Source organism: Pipistrellus hanaki, assembly GCF_964339955.1.
Source record: "Pipistrellus hanaki genome assembly, chromosome: 14".
In the NCBI taxonomy this organism is placed as follows: Eukaryota; Metazoa; Chordata; class Mammalia; order Chiroptera; family Vespertilionidae; genus Pipistrellus; species Pipistrellus hanaki.
Window position 1 is genome coordinate 31090476 of NC_140516.1, and position 23666 is coordinate 31114141.

The following is a 23666-nucleotide window of genomic DNA, read 5'->3' on the forward strand; positions in this document are numbered from 1 at the left end:
AAAAGTTTCCAGCCATGTCTGCGAGGCAGCCGTGGGCAGGTACAGGCGAGGAGCAAGCTGTTTCGGGCCTGGCTGCTCTGGGCCTGGCCTCTGTTGCTCTGGTTCGTTCCACAACCAGCTGCTCCGGGTCTGGTCACTGCCGCTCCCGACCTAGTTGCTCTGGACTTGGCTGTTGCTGCTACAGGCCTGGCCGCACCCGACCCGGCTGCTCTGGGACCGGTTGCTCCGGTCCCGGCCGCTCCGGGCCTGGCCGCTCCCAGCCTGGCAGTTGCTGCTCCGGGCCTGGCCGCTCCCAGCCTGGCAGCCACTGCTCCTGGCCTGGCCGCACCAGACCTGGCTGCTCCGGGCCTGGCCGCTCCCAGCCTGGCAGCTGCTGCTCCGGACTTGGCCGCTCCCAGCCTGGCAGCTGCTGCTCCGGGCCTGGCCGCACTAGACCCGGCTGCTCCGGGCCTGGCTGCTCCCAGCCTGGCAGCCACTGCTCCGGGCCTGGCCGCTCCCAGCCTGGCAGCCGCTGCTCCTGGCCTGGCCGCACCAGACCTGGCCGCTCCCAGCCTGGCAGCTGCTGCTCCGGGCCTGGCTGCTCCCAGCCTGGCAGCCGCTGCTCCGGGCCTGGCCGCTCCCAGCCTGGCAGCCGCTGCTCCTGGCCTGGCCGCACCAGACCCGGCTGCTCCGGGCCTGGCCGCTCCCAGCCTGGCAGCTGCTGCTCCGGACTTGGCCGCTCCCAGCCTGGCAGCTGCTGCTCCGGGCCTGGCCGCACTAGACCCGGCTTCTCCGGGCCTGGCTGCTCCCAGCCTGGCAGCCACTGCTCCGGGCCTGGCCGCTCCCAGCCTGGCAGCCGCTGCTCCTGGCCTGGCCGCACCAGACCCGGCTGCTCCTGGCCTGGCCACTCCCAGCCTGGCAGCTGCTGCTCCGGACCTGGCCGCTCCCAGCCTGGCAGCTGCTGCTCCGGGCCTGGCCGCACCAGACCCGGCTGCTCCGGGCCTGGCCGCTCCCAGCCTGGCAGTCGCTGCTCCAGGCCTGGCCACACCAGACCCAGCTGCTCCGGGCCTGGCCGCTCCCAGCCTGGCCGCCACTGCTCCGGGCCTGGCCGCACCCGACCCGGCTGCTCCGAGCCTGGCCGCTCCCAGCCTGGATGCTCCGTGCTTGGCTACTGCTGTTCTGGGCCTGGCTGCTCCCAACCCGGCTGCTCTGGACCGGGCTTCTCCGGGCCCAGCCACTCCGTGTCTGGGTGTTCCTGGACTGGCTACCCTGGGCTTGGCCGCCTCTGCCTCAGGCCTGGCTGCCACTGTCCCAGGTCTGGCTGCTCCAGTGCTGGCCGTTGATGCTCTTGTTCTGGCTGCTGCTGCTCTGGGGCTTGGCCACTGCTGCTCCGGGCCCAGCTGCCACTGCCTTGTGCCTGGCCACTCTAGGCCTGGTCGCCGCTGTTCCAACATTCTGTCCCTTTTTTCTCCTTTTTTTTTTTTCTTTTTTTAAAAAAAAACAAAACGCATTTATGTTGCAATGTTGGCTGGTGCGTTGAGTTCTGACTTAGTCTTTGATTTTTCAAGATCTTCTTTGTATTCTTTCTTAAGTAATTTTACTATCATTTGCTCTCACTTGATTTCTTCACATTGAGAACTTCTTTGGTTTCTTCCTCCTTGTCCTGGGAGCTCAGCAGGTTGGCCTGTGGCACCCCTTTGTTCTCCGCGGGCTCCCGCGCTGCTCCAGCCTGTTGCCGGGGTCGGCGCCGCCCAGGAAGCAGCCCCTGTCCTTGGCTCCGTTGCCCATGCTCAGCAGTTGAAGGCTCAGGGGCACCACCCCCCCCTGGGGGCCCCGTCGCCCGGCTCCTTGCTGGCGCCCGGCTGGCCAGTGTCCGGCAGGGGCTCCTGCTCCTCGTGGCGTTCCTCCAGTCTGGAGCTTTCTTTCTCCCTCCCACTAGGGGAGTCCAGGATCAGAGTCAACAGACTGTCCTCTGCGCACAGTGTGCGCGACTCCGGGAGCTCGGCCTTTCGCCACGCTCCCAGGACTCCACCTCACAGCTCCGTCTCCCCCTGCCCGAGCCTGGGTCCCCAGGGACTGGCCCAGACCTGGAGTTCGGGGCGGTCTGGACTGAGGCTCAGAGCTGCCGCTGGAGGCTTTGTTTCTTCCGGCTAGGGTAATCCAGCATCAGAGTCAACATTCAGTTCTATGCGCGCCATGTGCGCGCGACTCCGGGGGCCCCGCATTTCGCCGTCCCCCGGGATTGTCTCCCCCTGCCGGAGCCTGGGTCCCCAGGGTCTGGCACATAACTTGGGGCTCAGCGCTGCCGGTTCGGGGGTTCAGCCCAGGCTGGGGGTTCTATTTCCTTCCTGCTAGGGAACGCCAGGCAGCACCCAGCCCTCTCCTCCTCTCCGGCTGCGACCTCTCCGCGCGCGCATGCGTGCGTGCGAGCGCGCAGCATGTCTCCGTACCTTAGGCTTTTTTTCAGCTCCTCTGATTTTCCTTCTGGTTTTCTCCCTCCTTCCTATTGTAGAGTTTTCAGTCAGTCGACTACCTGTAGCTCTGGGCAATGTCCACCCTACATTTTAGTTGTATTCCCTTGAAATTGTTGTGAGCTGCTGCGGCTAGGTGTATACCCGAGCAGCCATCTTGGAACCTCCTCCTGATGAGGTAAATTTGGTTGTAATTTGACAACACCTGGTCTAGACTTAAGAAAGCAACGGAAATATTTTAACAATGCAGATTAAACTTAACAGTGTTTCATAACTGCTATATTGTGACTAGTATCAAAATTTGAGGATTACTTTCCTAGTGTTCTAAAACTATGATCTAATTCAGCAAGAAAGTTCAAGAAAGTCACTCATGTAATTGATGTACAAATGATGTTCTAATACATCTTTATTGTTTCACTTTCATCTTATTCATTGATGTATATAAATATATCAATAAGTATTTCTATCAGAACTACCTTCATTTGTCAATTATAACAGCAGGTTGACTGCAGATATAAGAATTCAGCCAAAATCAGTGAAAGCTGATTCCTTGAGAATCACCTGGTTATATGGAATTTACTATACAGGGTATTATATAATTTATTATTTGTAAATTGTGTGTTACATGTCCTTTATATAAGTAAGATTTATAATAAATATATACACATGTAGGTGTTATTTTGTCTTTTATTGTCCTTGATCCTTAATTTTAATTCAATCTCTGTAACTTAGAAGCAGTACTTAGTTATATCTGAGTCCTCGAGTCATAACATCACATGGACCCCAATCTCAAGTTAATTGGAGAATGACGAGTTTTCTGAAACCTGCCTCCTGCCTACTGCAAATACTTTGAGAACTAAACTAAATTCTGTAAAGCAGAATTGTTTATGCAATAGCTTACGTCTCTAAAAGTCCTGTCTAGATTAGCTTTATTACTATTTAGTCTGCCCTAACTTAACCCAACTTTTACTCTATGGAAGCACATTTGGCTTAAACAAACTCCATTCCTATAGTAAGTTAAAAATCAAAAGACAACATCCTGAAATAAGATGGCCTTAAAAGGGACAGATGGTGTTTGACCACTCACCCTATTCATAATCCCTAGTTTACAAAACCATCATCTCTGCCAGAAAAGACATTTCTGGCTCATTTTAAATATCTAACATTTTATAAGTCAGATGATGGTTTGGAATTCAAATATGGTTCTGATGAAAACACAGAGGTTGGAGAAAAATTCTCACCAGACATAGAGAATAGGAAAAAAAATAAAATAAAATAAAAAAGATAACAGGGGGGGAAAGAAAATTACAGAGTGCAGCTCGGCTTCAGCCCTCCAGTTAGCATGTGTGGCCAGTGTGGTCAAATCCGTCTCTATCACCTCTGCATAGCCTGCCCTGGGCAACTCCAGTAATGCTGCCAAGGGGGCTCAGCTCCCATTCCCTCAGCTCCTCTGCCTCAGAAACAAGGTTCTAGTCTAGTTACCATCCTGCATTGTCATGGCTTTTCTATCAGTTGTTCCTTCTATGAACAAGTTGGCAGTGAGGGTGGAGAGCTGTTTCCCTTTGTAATCTAGTTATTAAAATAGTGTCTGGGACAGAGTCAGTGTTCCATCAAGATGCACCCCCTAGAGGTGTGAAGTAATTAGAGGGCGTCTTGTTATAATGTAAAAGTCCTACCCACAACAATACTGTGAGAATAGTGAGGCAGAAATGACTGCAATATTTTTTTTTATGAAAGAACTGACATACAGGGAGGCTAAGTGTCAAACATGGTAATTAGAAGGTTCAAGAGTAAATTCCAAATATGAAAGCAAATTTGAGAATCCTAAAACCGTAGTGACATAGACTCGGGTAACTTAGGAAGGCAATAGGGCAGACTTTCAGTAATCATGGATCTCAGAAGCTGAAGATGTGAGGAGATTGGCTTAAAAAGAATGACCTATTTTTCCAATTTTGAAGAAAATAATGAGTAGTTTTACTTTGGTTACCTCAGGCAGTTAGATGCCAAAATTGCCACACACAAAAAAACCACTAATATATGCCATACAGACCATATTAAGGAACAGGTTTCCTTTGCCCTGCTTAAGGCGAAATGATTATTTCATGTTTTCTGTGAGGATGTATTTCTCTGATGACCACAGCCCATTCATTGCTAGGACTCTAGTTAACCATCAAACACAGGCCAGGCATACAAACAAAGCTGTTAGAAAGCCGTAGCTCTATCTAGGCAATTAGCTCTCAACCTGATTCTCAACATCAAGTCACCTGATGGATTTTTAATAATGCAGATACCGAGGCCATAAGCCAGAGTATTTCTGTCAGAACCCTCGGGAGTGCCACCCAGAGATTAGTATTTCTGAAAGCTCTTTGGGTGACTACCTATGATGTGCAGCCAAATCAACTATCACTACATTGTGGGCCTTACCACTAATTTAGTGAATCACAACCAGCATTTTATACAAGGAGTGGAATGGAAAATAAAATACGAGAGGGTATTCTTCATAATAAAGTTAGAATCTGATTTAGTAAAACTTTTGTTAGTGTGCTTGCACGGTATTGCAATGTAAAAGACACTCACTATTTGCTGTGGTCTAAAATGTTTGATGAGTAATGATTTGTGTGGGTGAGCTTTGTGCTCAAGAGCCCTGGCAGGAGAAACATGTAGATGGGGCACTGTTCTCATTTCCTTCCCCATTTCACTTAGAATCAAGTTTGTGGATTAGTCAAACTTCAGAAAACTAGACACATTTCTTGGATTGACAGATTGACCCACGACAAGGAAACTGCCTCAGATGAGGGAAAATTCGTGCTTCCATAGAAACTGTGCATAGTCTATAGCACATCCTTTCGGGATATCCTATCATAATTCTTCGGGAGCTATTTTACAACTCTGAAAATTATACATAACTGATAGAAATGAATGCTTACGTATCACATGCAAATTCTGTCCGGTCCAGGGGAGGTTCAGTTGACTCCCCTCCCTGATTTGGAAGAGGCTAGTGTTGTCTCACCAGGCACATTCATTACATTATTTCTTTATCTCATATGTATTTGTGCTTTTGTGACTTCTCCTTTGAACCAATTGTAACATCAGCATGGTTCCTAGTTAAATAAGATATTTAGTACATGTTCACCTCACAATCTCTATAAGAAACATGATTTTATGCTTGTATCGGTGGTAAATCTCTCTTTGGGACATGACAAGTATTTTTATTTTGTGGTCTCTTTTCTGTGGGCCAAATGGCCTCCACTTCCTGACCCCAGACCACCCTTGCAACCTGTCTCAGTCCAGCCACAAACAGGATCTGAACTCACCACAGATGTTGTGCTTGGATCTCACCCAGAAAAATCATGCCCATGGCTAAGTTAAGTAATACCCTGGCATGTCTGTGGTTTCGTGTAAAACACAAAGTACACTGATGAAATCTTGGAAATCAAATGATACAGAAAACTAGCAAACTGCTGAATTTACCAATTCACCTCTCTTTTTTTTCTAACAGACACAACTTTCAGAGTATTTTCCCAGTCATGAGATTCATTCAATAGACAACTATAGGAAACTTTCTTTTCTGACTCATAAAATAAAAAAGATACACTGCAAAACCTCCCACTACAAAATACTTATAAGTCACAGGAAAATTAAATAAATATCCATTTAAATATAAAGCAACACTTAAAAGAAAATAGAACAGATGGTGCTACATGAATAGAAAAAAAAAATTGAATCTAGACATAGGCTTTATTCCCTTCCTAAAAATTAACTCAAAATGGTTAATACACATAAATTAAAATGCAAAACTATAAAACTCTTAGAAGATACCAAAGGAGAAAATCGAGATGACCTTGGGTATGGCATGACTTTTGAGATACAATACCAAGGGCTTTATCCATGAAAGATATTATTGATACAATGGATTTCACTGAAAGTAAAAACTTCGGCACAGAACAAGAGTGCAAGTCACAGACTGGGAGAAAACATTTACAAAAGGCTTACCTGATAAAGAACTGATATACAAAATGTACAGAAAACTTAAAATTCCACAATAAGAAAATAAACAACCCAATTTAGAAATGAGCAAAAGACCTCACCAAAAAAGATATACCAAGAAGATGACAAATAAGCATATTTAAAGATTCTCAACATCATCTATCATTAGGAAAATGAAAATTATATCGAGATACCACTACACACCTATTAGAATTGTCAAAATCCAAAATACTGACTACATCAAATGCTGTGAAGAGGTGGAACAACAAAAACTCATTGTTGTTGAGAACACAGAATGCTACAAATACCTTAGAAGGCAGTTTGGCAGTTTCTTACAAAACTAAACATGCTCTTAACATACAATTCAACAATTGTGCTCCTTGCTACTTACTTAAAAGAGGTGAAAACTTATGTCACACAAAAACTTGCACACAGATGTTTATAACAGCCTTATTCATAACTAGAGGCCCAGTGCATGAAATTCATGCATGGGTAAGGTCCCTAGGCCTGACCAGCAATCAGGGCCAATCTGTGGGATGACCAGTGGGGTGATGGGGAGGTGTGCGCCCGCTGGCATCTGCCTTGGCTGGTCTGGCCCTGCTTGATCACTGGTCTTGCTCCTGCTACCACCGTTGGTCACCTCCCTCTGCAGGAGGCAACCAGCGGGACGTCAGAGATGGTGCTGGCCCATTCATAGGCCCGCTTGCCAGCCAGCCCCACCCCAACTGCCATCAGTCGCCTCCCTCTATAGGGCAATTGGCCAGGTAGTCAGGAGCCCTCGCTGGCACCCACCTTGGCTGGCCTGGTGGTCAGTGCACATCATAGCAACCAGTCTTACCACTGGTTGTTCCGCCATTCAGTCGATTTGCATATTAGGCTTTTATTATATAAGATTGCCAACATATCCTTTAGTAGATAAATAGATAAATAACCTGTAGTGCATCCAGACAATGAAATATTGTTCATCAATAAAAGGAAATGAGCTATGAAATAAACAAGGTGGAACCTTAATTTCATATTTTAAAGTGAAAGTAGTAGATCTGAAAAGACTATAGATTGTATGTTTCCAACTCTCTAACATACTAGAAAAGCCAAAACTATGATTACAGTAAAAAGATCAGTGGCTGATCAGGGGTAAAGGGAAGGGAGAGTTGAATTGGTGAAACAGAGGATTTTTAGTGCAGTAAAACCACTCAGCATGATACTGTGATAGTAGATACATGTCACTATACACTTGTCAAAACCCATAGAATCCACGCTATGGATTTTGGGTGATAAAGATGTGTCAATGTAGGTTCATTGATTATAACGAATGTACCACTCTGATTTGGGATGTTGATAGTAGGGTGGCTATTTAGGGTGGCAGCATTAAGGGATACATGGGAATTTTCTGTGCTTTTCCATCAGTTTTGCTATGAACCTAAAATTGCTCTGAAAAAAAAAAATAAAGTCTATCATTAAAAAAAGAAAAAATGGAGAAATAAAGCAATGTTAAAAATCATCTTCCCACCTTAGTTTCAAAAGGAAAGTACATGCAAATACTCAAATAACAAACTATTCTAATCTTATATAAAATGTGCCATTATATGGAAAATGAAGAAACACACCACAGCTGATTTTATAAATCTAACAATTTTAACTCCAAGCTTCTGAGAACAGAAACCACTTACCCCCATACTCAGCCTGGACACTGAACCAAAACTCTTCTTACTATGTAGGTTAACATGATTTGTGCTATTTCTTTGTATTCATTAGCATGACTTTGTTCATCCAAGGGTCTCCTATTCAGGCAAATGGTTATTTGATTCTTCATTATAGGAATTTCCTGGAAGACTCATCAACTCTTCAGTGGTAAACATCAACAGAGCTTACACATTAAGATATTTTTAATCCTCGTGGTCTTTTCATCAATCCTGAACTGTTGTATCTCAAATATTTACTCACTCATAATCAGCCCTGCCTCTTTTAAAAGTCCTACCTTTAAATCAAACTGTCATTTCTATAAACATTAGCCTTACCTTCTCCTTCTCATAGACACTGCCATAGACTCAAAGCTTTGCTGAGCTGGTGTTCTGTTATGGTTATAAGCAATAGTTTCATCATATTGTCAGCTATGTCTCATCAACTGAATTTGTGCCTTGATAAGAAGAGACCTTGCTTCCACTCTCTGCTCTCCACCATGCGAAGATACAATGTGAAGTCAGCCATCTATAAGCAAGGAAGCAGGCCCTCTCCATATCCTGGATCTGCCAGCACCTTGATCTTGGATTTCCTGGCCACCCACACTATGAGATAGAAATTGTTGTCATTTTAGCCACCATATTTGTGGTAATTTATTATAATTAACCAACAAAGCAGCCAGAACCAACTAAGACAGTAGGGTAGGTATTCACTGCAAATGAGTATAAGGAAACTGTGTGGCACAATGGATACACTCTATTCTGTTTTTGGTGATGGTTATATGATTCATACATTTGTAAAGAATCAACAAAATTGGTAAAGTTAATTGTAGGTAAGTTGTCCCTTTAATGGATGAATAAAACAGAAGAGAAAATTCAGAATTATACTTAATCATATATGGTTAAATGTTCTTCAGTAAAAGTAAATTTTATTAAAAATAAACATATTATAATAAAGATGAACTAAAATATTGGATAATGATATGAAAAAGTGACAAGATTCAAAACATTCTAAGGTCATTATACTGTTTAGGTAGAGAGTAACAGGTGCTAATTTACTTGAGTTTATAAAGTGAAGTATATGTTTTTTTAAATGTTAAATTTAACTACCAAAGTGAAATACTGTAAAAATAAAATGTATGAATTCAAACCAAAAAGAAAGGAAATTTTTTTAAAAATCTATCCAAGAGAATGTAAAAATGTTTTTTAAAAAATAAGGCATATATAACAGTTTAAATAGCACAAAATGAGACAGTAGAAATAAATCCCTATATATCAATAATAATCCTAAATAATAATATGCAAATTGACCATCACTCCAACACACAAGATGGCCACCACAAGATGGCCGGCAAGGGAGGGCAGTTGTGAGTGACCAGGATAGCAGGGGAGGGCAGTTGGAGGAGACCAGGCGGGCAAGGGAGGGCAGTTAGGGATGACTGGGCCAGCAGGGGAGGACAGTTGGGGGCAACCAGGCCTGCAGGGGAGGGCAGTTAGGGGTGACCAGGCTAGCAGGGATGGCAGTAGGGGTGACCATGTTGGCAGGGGAGAGCATTTAGGGGCAATCAGGCCAGCAGCAGAGCAGTTAGGTGTCAATCAGGATGGTGTGGTTAGGGGGTGATCAGGCTGGCAGGCAGAAGTGGTTAGGGCAATCAGGCAGGCCAGCGAGCAGTTGGGAGCCAGTAGTCCTGGATTGTGGAGGGATGTCCCAGATTGGAGAGGGTGCAGGCTGGGCTAACGGACACACACACATCCCTCCCCATGCATGAATTTCATGCACCAGGCCTCTAGCTATAAAATATATAAATGGATTATATTTGCCCAACAAATGATAGTATCAGACTGGAATACCTACTATATGCTTAGAATATGTCTGGCAGGAGGAATAGAAAAGTAAGGAGCTTTATGGAGAAATGATAAGTCAGGCAAAAGGTTACTCAATGGTCAGAACCATGAAATATGTCTGAGGGCAGAGGTCATCACGGGGTGTTACTGGAGGACACGCAAAAAGGGCATGATCCTCTCTGCAGAGTCATATGTCCTGGAGAAGGTGGCCACAAGACTTGGGTTACCCCCGGTCAATAAGTAAGGGAAGGGTATTTATGGCAGAGGGAACAGTCTGAGCAAAAGCATGGAGGAAAGAAAGAGCATGGTGTTCTAGAGATAATAAGCCCTTTTGTGTTGTGAGTCTGGGATATGAGTTTTGATGAATATGAACTGATAAACTCATCTACACCTATATTTTAGGGACCCATTTCATTCTCTATCTCAGCAGTACAACACCCCAGAAGAGAATTATTTTGGAAGTTGCCAATTATTGCTAAATAAGGACCTTTATTTTCAAATACTCCAGTGCCTCAAATAGTTAATATAGTTTGTTAGTATACATGGGCTTGTACTTTCAAATTTGCTAATTGAGTGTATTTTTGATGACTTGTGTCTATATTCTACCTAACTCAAGATTTATGTACTCCTCCATAAATTTTTCTGAATAAACTTCTCACAGTCTTTACTTATTTGTACCCTCACACTTCTGCAACTTCTTGAAAGACAAAGCCCATGTCCATTTCATTTCAATGACAATACAAACCCACTGCCTTGCACATAATGGGTGGCTGCTCTGTACTAAGATGATGGAATAGTTGCTAGGCTTTCTGCAAATTGTTCTTTCAAATGTTATTTTTAAATGGTATTTTGTTTGAAGTTATGAATGATATTATCATCATGGTCCTCAGTATCTGTACTACCTTTTTCTTTATTTACAATCACTCCCTGCTGACCGCCTTCGATCTACTGGCATTCATTTTCATATTGATTAAGTGATGACTCCTTAATGATAAAATTAAATGATGCTTTTACACAAGTTTTAATGATTTTTGAATTATCCAAAAACAAATAAAAGGATATTTTGAAGATACGTTTGATCCTATACTTTTTAGAGACCTAAGAGTTGAAGTAGTGGCAAAATAAAGTCACTTCTGACAGATACTTCTGGAAAGAAGGCCGTAGGACCACACTGATCTTGCAATGGCAGAAAATGTAGCTTGCTGCCTCGGTACTGGGAGAGTGCTGGCTGGTGAGCTCCTCACAGCTCAGGATGGGACTAGCAGTGAGAAGCTCGGAAGCCAGTAGAATCTTTCTGCGTAAGCTCCCTAAGATTTCTGAGCATATCTCCATCCTCATCCTTCCTGGTATTTCCTATGGCTCAAGAAAGACACTTGTTTCCCATAAGTTCTTTAATTCTTCAGTTATGTCTCAGTCTAAATTAATGATATTGCTCAATCCTGAAAAATAAAAATTTCCATTAACACATTTCACCAAGTATTAGTAAGCCCTCTCCTGATCCCACTTTCGTCATAGACACATTTCTTTTCTTTTCCTTCTTCCCTTTACAGCACATCTTGAAAGACTTACCTAGAACACATTCCCCTTGTTTCTCTCCTTTCCTCTCTTACACCCGATCCATCTAAAATAGTTTTTCTTTTCTCAAAGATACTGCTTATCCCTATGTGGTTAAATCCGGGGGTCATTTCTGGATTTAAATGTATTTAAGGCACAGGGGACATGGTAGGGAACCATATAATAGGTAAGTTACCTATTATATCAGCAGCACTCTCCCTGCCTTTGAGACACATTTACATGTTGTTCCCAGGACACCACACACTTGGTTATGCTCTTACAGTTCTGTTTCTTCTCGGTCTCTTTGGCTGGAACCTTCTCTTTCATTTGTACATGTTGGCATGCCTTAGGGCTCAGGGTCTGTACCACCTTTTTCTTTAATTACAATCACTCCCTGCAGACCTCGTTCGATCTACTGGCATTAATTTTAACATCTATTAAACGACCACCCCTTAATAATAGCGCTAGCCTGCAGTTTTTCTCCTGCAGAACAAACCCATGTAGACAACTGACTTGCCACCCACAGCAACCTGCATAGCTCGCTCCCTGGCTTCTTTCATCTCCTTACTCACAGTCACTTTCTCAGAGAGGCCTGCCCTGAAGGCCCACCAGTTTCAGCTCCCCCACCAAACAAGCCACATTTTTCCTATTTTACTTTGTCTTCTCCAATATATATATTTTTATTTACATATGTTTATTATTTCTCTCCCCCAACTTGAATGTCAGCTCCATGAAGCAAGGGTTTCTGTTTCCTTGGTTCCCTACCATGTCCCTTGTGCCTAAAATAGTGCATGGCAAGTAGTTGTTGCTTGACAATCGAATGTAGGATCCCATGTTATAGTTGAAGGAACACAAGTTCAGATTGGGCATTCCCATGGTCACAGAGCTAGTGCAATGCAAAGCTGTGAACTGAATGCTTTTATGTCTGACACCAAGTGTCTTACTATTAGTCAATATCATACACTGCCTCTACCAGGTATAAGAAAGAGTATTAGAGGGTCACTTTCCTTCTTCAGCTTTCGTTTTGGTAAATGATATGGTTGGGAGGAAGATTTAGGCCTATCCTCTTGAGCTGGACTGCATTCTCTACCAAGACACGTTAAAACATGTCTAACTAATGAAAGGAGGTGGCGGGATGCATCTTGCCTGAGGCGTATTGTTTTCAAGTGGTCCTACTTCAGAGCACTTGGTTGAGAAAAAAAGGGGAAATGTGTGATGTTTCCGCCTAATTCCTTCCTGTCACCCCCTCTTTCCTCTGCCTCTGCAAACAAGTCTGAGATAGTCTTCCTACAGAATGAGCATAGAAAGTAGGGGTTTGTCACTTTCTATGACTCCCCTTTAAAACCTAGGTCAGGATCACAATATCAGGAAACACGGCTGTCCCTTTTCTCTGACTAGACAATTAGAAATAAATGTACTTGCTTCTTTCTGCCACTGTGGCCTCAGGACAACTTATGCAAATGTGTTACTCCTGGTTCTGCCATTTCCAGAAGTGCAATCGACATCTCTGAGTTTCATTTACTTATCTCTAAAATGAAAGTAATAGCACTACTTTGGATGGTTGCTGCAAAGATTAGAGATAATGTACCAAAGAGCTTAGGACAAGGCCTACAAGCTGTTATGAAAGTCTACTTGTTTCTGACTGCAGTAAAACCAGATCTAATTTGTAAGATTTTTTCCTGCTTCTTCACTCCAGCAGTAAAGCAGGTTGACTTCCTTGGGATAAAAGAGCTTTTCAGAGCCCTAATGGGAGCCATTTGCTGTGTAAACACTCTGTACGTACTATCTCTAGGTCTGACAATTACTCTGTAAGGTAAGTGGCCTTAGCTCCATCTCAGAGGTGAGGAAACTCGAGTTCAGACATGGTAAAGAACTAGCTCTGGCTCATATAGTCCATAAGTGGCAGAGTGAGGGTCCCAGCTCAAGCTTAACTCCAATGAGTACCATTTTATGTACCAAAGCAGCACCTTCATCATCCACAGACATACCTCCCAAGCCCCTTCTCATAAGCCCACAGTCTTCCTTGTGGATTTTTATTGCATACCAACCAGAGACTTAACTGTGAGTATTCCTAGATGTTTTCTGAATTCTGTCTTTATGTTTTGTGTGTGTGTGTGTGTGTGTGTGTGTGTGTGTGTGTGTGTATGTATGTTTTGTTTGTTGTTGTTTTTTTTGTTTGTTTTTGTTTTGTTTTGCTTTTTTGTGGGGTTTTTTTGGCAAGGACCAAAAGCAAAAGAAACCAACAAAGAATTTGTGAGAGAACATCTCAGAAGGAACGAATCAGCAATCACAATATCCTTGATTTTGTCTCTTCTGAATTTCCGCCTTTATCTCTGCTCTAGTCCCTTCAAACTTTTCCCTGCACCTCAGGTGATTCGGCATAATGGACAAGACCATGGATTTGGCATCAGACTTGAGTGTAAATCCAGCCACCCTAACTAATTGCTGGAGCCTTGGGAAATTTATCTGAACCTCAGCATTCTCATCTGGAGAATGGAAGTAATTCTGCCTGTGTGGTAGTGAGATATGATGCAGGTAAAAAGCTCAACGCTGTTCCCTTCACTTAGTATGCCTCTACCAAATGCTTATTTGACAGAATGATTTATGTGAATTTGTTTTATATTTTGCTAAGTATAAAGATTAAAATGCAAAGATTAAGAAGGAAGAGTTGACTCTCCTTTTCAGCCCAAAAGCCCAGGTCATTTTGAAAGTTTGAGCATTTTTCCTTCCTGTTTACTCTTTCTTCTGAGAAGGGGAGTGATCATCTGTTTACACTATTCAAATCCAGATGTCCAGATTGCCTCATGAAGAATTTACTCAAACTTTCCAACAGTTCTCATGAAGTTTGTGGCTAATTCTGTTTCTAGTCTCAACTGTAAAAAGTAGTGAAAGCAAAATAAACTAATGAACAAAATAGATCCAGAGACGTGAATATATGCATAACCCATGGACACAAGACAATAGGGTGGTGAAGGCCTGGGATCAAGGGCAGGGGCAGGCTATAAGAGGTCAGTGAGGAAGACGGAGACATATAATACTTTCAACAATAAAGATTTTTTTTTTTTACTTTTTAAAATTTTTTTTTATTGATTTCAGAGAGAAAGGGAGAGGGAGAGAGAAATAGAAACATCAATGATGAGAGAGAATCATTGATCTGCTGCCTCCCGCACGCCTATTGCTGAGGATTGAGCCCACAACCCGGGCACATGCCCTTGACTGGAATTGAACCAGGGACCCTTCAGGTTACAGGCCAAACCAGCGAGGACCAATAAAGATTTTTTTTTAAGTAGTGAAAACAAGTGTCTCATTAATTATTGATTGAACTATTAATTATTATTACTGATGGCACCGTGGTTAAACCAACCCCATGGGGGGGCCATAATTTTCAGTTTTTCACTGTCAGATTCCCATCAGTTAGAAAAACCGGCAGATAGCAAAAATTCAATACTGAATGTATGTGTGTATCTGTGTGTATGGAGAAAGTAGGTTAAATAATGCGAAATTGTTTATATTTGACCATTTGTGACCCACAAAAACAGCAATTTTATGTGATCCAACTTAATAACTATAAAGAAAAAGATATGGAAGGATATATGTAAATTAGTAACAGTGGTTATCTCTTGGCAGGGGAATGGGACTAAAGATTGGTGATCAAGGGATATTTTGATTATCTGAATGATTTGAATTTTTATAATGTGAATTATATATGTATTACTTTTATAATTAAAACTAAGGTGAGCCTGGCTGGCATGGCTCAGTGGTTGAGCATCAACCTATGGACCAGTAGACAATGGTTCAATTCCAGACAGGGCACATGCTCAGATTGTGGGCTCAATCCCTGTTGGGGGCATGCAGGAGGCAGCTGATCAGTGATTCTCATCATTGATATTTCTGTCTCTCTCTCCCTCCCCATTCCTTTCTGAAAGCAATAAAAATATATAAAATAATTTAAATTTTTAAAAAACTAAGGTGAAACTTATATTTACTAAGGAAGGAAGGAAAGAAGGAAGGCAGGAAAACATGCATACTGAAGACCCAGAAAAATTGAGGAGCCATGGAAAGAAGGGAAAAGGGGAGGTTTAAAGATTAAAAAAAAAAAAAAAAAAAAAAAAAAAAAAAAAAAAAAAAGGAGGTGAGCAGAAATATTGCTGTGATCCATATATGTTCCAATTACACCTCGGGTGTTTTCTTGCAAGATTAAGCAAGGATTTAAATTTAGTTCAACTGATTGGAAACAATAATAATAGTTATTATAAAAACAAAGACAACAGAGGTAACTGACCTTATTAAGCAAGGGGAAACCACAGTTAAAAAACGAAACTGTCGTGAGATCACGGTCTTCGTGCGAGTTTCAAACAGTATATTACATGAGTCACCTATAAGAATGCTAGTTGCCTCCTGGGGAAGATTAATTTGGATGGCAAGACAGAGAACAGAATCAACATCATAGGGTATATAAGTGATTAGAAAATGTGTGGGAAAACTCTTAGGCCAGTGGTCGGCAAACTCATTAGTCAACAAAGCCAAACATCAACAGTACAATGATTGAAATTTCTTTTGAGAGCCGAAAACCGACTTCTGTGCATGGGCCACGAAGTTTCAATCACACTGTACATGCGCGTCCGCATGTGGTATTTTGTGGAAGAGCCACACTCAAGGGGCCAAAGGGCCACATGTGGCTCGAGAGCTGCAGTTTGCCGACCACTGTCTTAGGCAAAGCTGTTAATTCCACATAGCCTAGTGTCCACAGTGGGTCACCAGTTGGACACCATTACCATTCTCTCCCAGGTCGTGCTCTGGAGCCTACTACAGTGCAAGGTGCTAAATAAATAATGGTTACTTTGGTTTTATTTATGAGCATTTAGCTTCTAAGTTTAGTGGCTTCTTTGGAGGTGAAAGTGGCTTTGAAGATGGAAAGGTAACAGAGCTAATAATTGTGTTGCTTTATTAAGTGTTTCTTGTGGCCGAAACCAGTTTGGCTCAGTGGATAGGGAGTTGGCCTGTGGATTGAAAGGTCCCAGGTTCGATTCGGTCAAGGGCATGTACCTTGGTTGCGGGCACATCCCCAGCAGGGGGTGTGCAAGAGGCAGCTGATCAATGATTCTTCTCTCATAGATGTTTCTAACTCTCTATCAGTCTCTCTTCCTCTCTGTAAAAAATCAATAATATATATATATATATATATATATATATATATATATATATATTTTTTTTTTTTTTTTAAGTGTTTCCTGTCGGCCCAAACACAGGGATTGGTACACTATGTGTATTATCTTATCAAACTCAGCCAATGATCCCACCAGAAAGAACTTATTGTGGTTTCTAAATGAGGCTTAGAGACATCAAGTAACCTGCCCAAGGTCACACAGTATGGTTGAACGTGGCTGGTGTGGCTCAGTGGTTGAGCATCGACCTATGAACCAGAAGGTTATGGTTCGATTCCCAATCAGGGCACATGCCTGGGTTTGGGTTTAATCCCCAGAAGGGGTGTGTAGGAGGCAGCAAATCAATGATTTTTCTCTCATCATTGATGTTTCTATTATTATTATTTTTTTTTTTAAGAAATGTGGTTGGGAAATGAGTACAGATCTGTCTAATTCAAAGTCTGGGTTCTATTTTAAGGAAATAAAATTCAAGATCGCTTTCTCCACCTCCAGTTAATGGACCACAGAGGTAAATTCGGGCCGTGTCCCCCTCAGGGCTCCACCTCTGGCCTGCGCTTTTGTCCTCTGCACATGAGGTAGAGAATTTAAACATGGAAATAGGAATCCAGAAATATATTCTTGCAATGCAGAATTTATATTTTATTACAATGTAAGAAATACATGTGTTTACAAACATGTGCTTATGTGTCCAGCTATCGACAAATGCTATTACATGTTATCCTGATAAGTTTGTGAAAGAATATAAAGAAAACTGTGCACATAGATAGGTGCAGCCATAGGAACATGTCTACCTTACAAATACTAACCATGACACCGATTCCATGACGTTGTGTGCTATCCTGAACCCTCATTTGCGGATGGTACCATCTCAGATCAACAATACTCTTTTGTGTACTGAGCATTTCAGAAAATTCTGAAATGGAAAAAGTTGTGGGTTGCTTATGTGTTAATCTGTTAGTACGGTCTTGTCCAATCCTACGGGTTTACCAAATAGGGTTATCTAAATGATACCTTATCTGTACTGCCCAAGGGAGATAAAAAATAAATAAATAAATAAATAAAAACTAGAGTAATAATTCTTCCCAGATGAGTCAGCGTTGGGTTTACCCTCTGGGGCTCCCTGGTTTAACTTAGATTTGATGTAACAACTGAGATAGTTGCCGAGATAGAAGTCCTTTCTCTCACCTCCTCTCTATTTAGCAATGTGAACTGAACCAGCTCACTTTCCTCTTTTGGTCTCATTTCCTCAAGAATAAAGTGAGGGACCTGGGCTGGATCAATGGTTTTCAAATCATTTCATTTCAATTCCTGTTAAGAACACTTTTTTATTGTGATAAACAACCCAAAGCATAAACTCAGCCACTTCACAAATGTTTAAATGTGCAATAGATCCCTAGAACTTTATTATCTTGCATGACTGCACTCACCATTGAACAACACCCATTTTCCCTTTCTGTCAGCCCCAGGCAACCACTATTCCACTTTCTGCTTCTGTGAGTTTGATTAGGTGCCTTGAGTGGGTGGAATTATTTCATCTTTGTGGGACTAGTTTATATTACTAAGCATAATATCCTCAAGCTTTATTCATGTCGTAGCATCTGACAGGACTTCTGTATTTACAAAGCTGAATAATATTCCATTGTGTCTATATAATACATCTTCTTATATAATTTATTTACAGGAGATTATTCCACTCCATACTGGAGGCTAAGTCCAAAGATCTTCTTCATTCATTAATCCGTAGGAGGGGGTTTTCACATCTTGGCTAATTGTGAATAATGCTGCAATGAAATGGGTGTGCAAATATCTCTTTGAGATTCTGTTTTTCATTATTTTGAATATATACCCCGAAATGGGATTGCTTGATTATATGGTACCTCTATTTTTTATTTTTTAAGAAACCTCCTTGGGGAGATAAGCACACTTTGTAATACCTTAATCAATAAAGGGAAGAAAAAAAATCTCCATACTGAACAATTTTACAGTCCCACCAACAGTGTGCAGTGGTTCTCATTTCTCCACATCCTCTCCAACACATTATTTTCTGGGTGGTTTTTTTGTTTGCTTGTTTGTGGTTTTTTGTTTGTTTTGTTTTGTTTTAATAGCAGCCATCCTATTATTATAGTTGTGAGGTGAAATTTTGTGGTAGTTTTCACTTGCATCTCTCTAGTAATTAGTGATTTTAAGCATCTTTCTGTGTGAGTATTAGCCATTTGTATATTTTCTTTGGAGAAATGTCTATTCAAGTTCTTTGTCCACTTTAAAATCTGGTTCATTTTCAAATCTGGTTCATTATTGTCCAGTTGTAGGATAAAATACTTTAAACTTAAAAATATCGCGCTCCATGTGAAACAGCAGTACTTGTTTCTGGGATGGTTTTGCTAGTGAAATTGAAGAGTGGATATAAATCACGTGGGTCACTCCTGGTACGTGCCAGGTATTCAATAAATGAGGCTTCCCTCCCCCACTCCCCCACCCCCCTTTTCATCATGTAGCCAAACTGGTTAGTTTTCTTTTCTTCTTAGGAAACATCAGAATTAGCTCTTCCCACTGTCTTCGTGAATGGATTTCTACTTCCTATAAGTGTGTCATTGTTAAGAAGGTAGCTTTGTGGTGTTCTGAAGAGTTCAGCCCATGCATATCTGTTCATGTAAAATTACTACTAGAGCACAGTACTATGTGATATCTCCCAGCACCCAAATACACGCCTACCAGAGCCTCTGGCTTACCTGCTTGTCTCATAGTATCCTGGATGACTGTGCACTAAAAAGTGAGCACCAGATAGCTTTCTTTTAATTTATCTTTCTTGTTGAAAGTATTATAGATGTCCCTTTTCTTTCTTCCCACTGACTCTCTCCTCCTCATCCCTGCCCCCTCCCCAGCCCTTCATCACACATTGTCTGTGTCCATGGGTTATGCATATACGCATATACTAAATTCTTTGGTTAATTTCTCCCCCTTCCTTCCCTCTTTCATCAGCCTGTTGCATGCTTCCCTATCTCTGAATCTACTTTGTCAGTTTATTTTGTTCATTAGATTTCACATACAAGTGAGATTACATGATACTTGTCTTTCTTGGACTGGCTTATTTTGTTTAGCATAATAATCTCCAGGTCCCTCCAAGTTGACTCTTTCTTACAGCTGCATAGTATTCCATAGTGTAAGTATACCACAGCTTTTCTATCCACTCGTTTACTGATAGGCACTTGGGCTATTTCCAGACCTTATCTATTATAGATAATTCTGCTATGAACATAGGGGTGCCTATATTCTTTCTGATTGGTGTTTTGGACTTCTTAGGATACATTCCTAGACGTGGGATTTCCTGAGTCAAATAGCAGCTCCATTTTTAATTTTTTGAGGAAACTTAGCCCTGTTTTCCATAATGGCTACATCAGTCTGCATTCCCAACCAGCAGTGCACCAGGGTCCCTTTTCCCCCACATCCTCGCCAGCACTTGTTTGTTCATTTATGCTGGTAGCCACTCTGGCAGGTGTGAGATGATACCTCATTGTCATTTAATTTGCATTTCTCAGATAACTGGTGGCATTGAGCTTTCTTTTCATGTCTCTTGGCCATTTGTACCCTCTCTTTAGAGAAGTATCTATTCAGATCCTCTGCCCATTTTTTAATTGGGTCGTTGTCTTCCTTTTGTTGAGTTGTATGAGTACTTTATATGTTTTAGAAATGAACCCCTTATCAGGTGTATCATTGGCAAATATGTTCTCTCGTACTGTGGGTTCCCTTTTCATTTTGTTCCTGGTTTGTTTGTTTTTTTGCTATACAGAAGTTTATTTTTATATAGTTCCATTTGTTTTTCTTGCCCTAGGTGATGTATCAATGAAAAGTTTTACATGGGATATCTGATATTTTGCTGCCTACCTAAGATTTCTATGGTTCCATGACTTACATTTAAATAATTTACCTGGTTATCTTAACCCATAATATAATCTTGATAGTGCTTATTAATACATTTGAGTTGTTTACTGATATTTAAAATAAATGATGCAGTCTCCTGTGAAATGTTTGTGATTCATTCAACCACATCACAAAAATTTCTTCTTATCAGTTCTCATTCAAAGTGTTGACATTTTTTATTTATGTAGGTGCTATTTATATCACCATTTCATGGGTGAGGAATTTGAAACAGAAAGATTTTAAATTATTCCCAAGACTTCACGCCTGATATGTGATTCTGTGAGAACCTCACTATTGTTTTCCCCATTCCTGCGGGGGGAGGGGGGGAAATACCATCAGGTTCCTGGGTACCCCAAGAGGGGCAAGAAGTTACCCCAGGAGGAATGAGGGACTAAAGAGATGATTTCACCTACTTTTCAGTTCTGCCTTTGATCACACAAGGAAAAGAATGGAGGGAAGTAGAAAAAGGCAAAGGGAGTCAAATACTATAATGAAAGAAGATTTGACTTGGGATGGTGAATACAATGCAATACAACAAAGATGTATTTTAGAATTATACACTTGAAAACTATATAATTTTATTAACTGATGTCACCCCAATAGATTTAATTTAAAAATTTTTAAAGGAATTGAAAGAAAGGCTGAAGAGAAGAAGGTGGATGTGGGGTCATGTGTGGGAAGAACAGGAAGAAAGAAGACACAAACTAACTCACCTCTGCCCAATCAGTTTTCCTGGGAGTTAACACTATCTAAAATAATCTCTAAATATTGATAACATTATCACCCATCAGTCGAAGCCAGAATCTTTGTTATAGAGCACTAGGAGCTTATACAACATGAACCCCAAAATAAGAAATTATATTTAACTAGCATTTATTAACACAAGGCTCTATGGGGGATAAATATGAAGTGTACACATCCTAAATTCTTTATTAAGTTTTTTTGTAATAAAATTATTATCAATAAAAGTAATTGGTTTCGTGTAAACTATTTTTTAAATTTTGCAAGAATTTTAATGAAATAGATTTATAAATTTAAAGTAACTTTTTTTTAAATATATATTTATTGATTTTTTACAGAGAGGAAGGGAGAGAGATAGAGAGCCAGAAATATCCATGAGAGAGAAACATCGACCAGCCGCCTCCTGCACACCCTCCACTGGGGATGTGCCTGCAACCAGCGTACATGTCCTTGACCAGAATCAAACCCTGGACATTTCAGTCCGCAGACCGATGCTCTAACACTGAGCCAAACCAGTTTCTGCTAAAGTAACTTTTGTTGTGCTTAGAATATAATCATTAAAATTCTGACTGTGAAATTTATTAATTCTGTGATTCTAGGTAAATATTTTAACCTTCTGAGCCACAATTTTTTCATTGTTTAAATAAGGATAATAAAATATTTTCTGCTCCTTTCACAGTCTTCTTTTGAGGACCACAACATGATACATGTGAGAATGGGTTCTAATGGATGGATAACACAAAGGAACCCATGGGAGGCATGTGCTTTACTACAGAGCAACCCACTCACCACAGAGCAACCCTGGGCAACTTTCTTAATCTTCCCAAACCTCAGTACCCTCAACTGTGATATGCAAGTAGCAACAGGAGCTTTTGAAAGAATTAAATGAGATGATGTAAATATAATATAGTATCTTCATATAGCAAGTACTCAAAAATTGGTACCATTCATTCCTTATTGAGAGTCTAATATAGGGCTAAAGATGTAGCAACCAACAAAATACAATCCCTGAATTCAAGGAATTTATATTATAATGGAAGGAGACAGGCAGTAAACAGAGAAACAAATAAATATCTAATACATTAAGACATAATAAGTGTAATGAGGAAAATTAAAGAAGAAAGGAGAGTGTTAGGGGCACTAGCCTATATCAGGTAATCAGGGCAGGCCTTTCTGATGAGGTACAATCTGAGCAGAGACATGACATGAGGGATTTGAGAGAAAGAGCCATGTGATTAGATGGAGGAAGAGGATTTCCAGAAGCAGAAGGAGCAGGTGCAAAGGCTCTGAGGCAGGAGTGTGCTGGCTGTTTTCCAGGAAAAGCAAAAAGGCCAGCATGACTGGAGGACAGTGTACAAGCAGAGAGTTGTAGGAAATGGTATAGAGAGAAATACGAAGAGCATTGTAGAGCCTTGTATGCTATGGAAAGAACTAGAATGTCACTGTGAATGAAATGAGAAGCTATTGAGATATTTCAGTACAAGGCACAGTGGGAAAGGAGGGGACGAATCAGGAGACAATTGTAAGAGCCCACATGATCGATAATAAACTAGACTAGCCGGGACCGGTTTGGCTCAGTGGATAGAGCGTCGGCCTGCGGACTGAAAGGTCCCGGGTTCGATTCCGGGCAAGGGCATGTACCTTGGTTGCGGGCACATCCCCAGTAGGGGGTGTGCAAGAGGCAGCTGATCGATGATTCTCTCTCATCTCATCGATGTTTCTAACTCTCTATCTCTCTCTTCCTCTCAGTGAAAAATCAATAAAATATATATTTTTTAAAATAAACTAGACTAAAGTAGTAGCAGTGGAAAAGGGCTTGGTTTCTGGAGGAAGAGCTGATAGAACTTCCTGATGGATAAGATATGGTAGGACTGAAACAGAAGAGTGAAGAGTTTGTTTTCTAAACTGAGCAAGTGGAAAAATTAAGGTTTCATTTACTGAGATGGGAAAGACCATGGAAAGGAATAGACTTGAGTGTTAGGAAAAGACAAAAAAAAAAAAAAAGAAAGAATTCAGTTTTGTATATATTATGGTGGGAGGGCCTATTGGACATTAATGTAAAGATGTTGAATAAGTATTTGGATATCCAAGCATAAATCAGAGGAGAAATGATATTGGAGATACAAATTTGGGAGTTACCTGCCATGAGATTAGATGTGTTTACTTAAAGAGCCTGTGCTGATAGATAAGGGAAGGGAAGCTGGTAAAGGAGGAAGCTCTGAGTTTGGAGAGTTGGGAAGGGAGGTGGAGGGAATATAAGAAACTACCAAAAGAATGATAAGAAAAGAATAGTGATGTGGGGGAAGACCTATAGAAGGGCAAGTTGT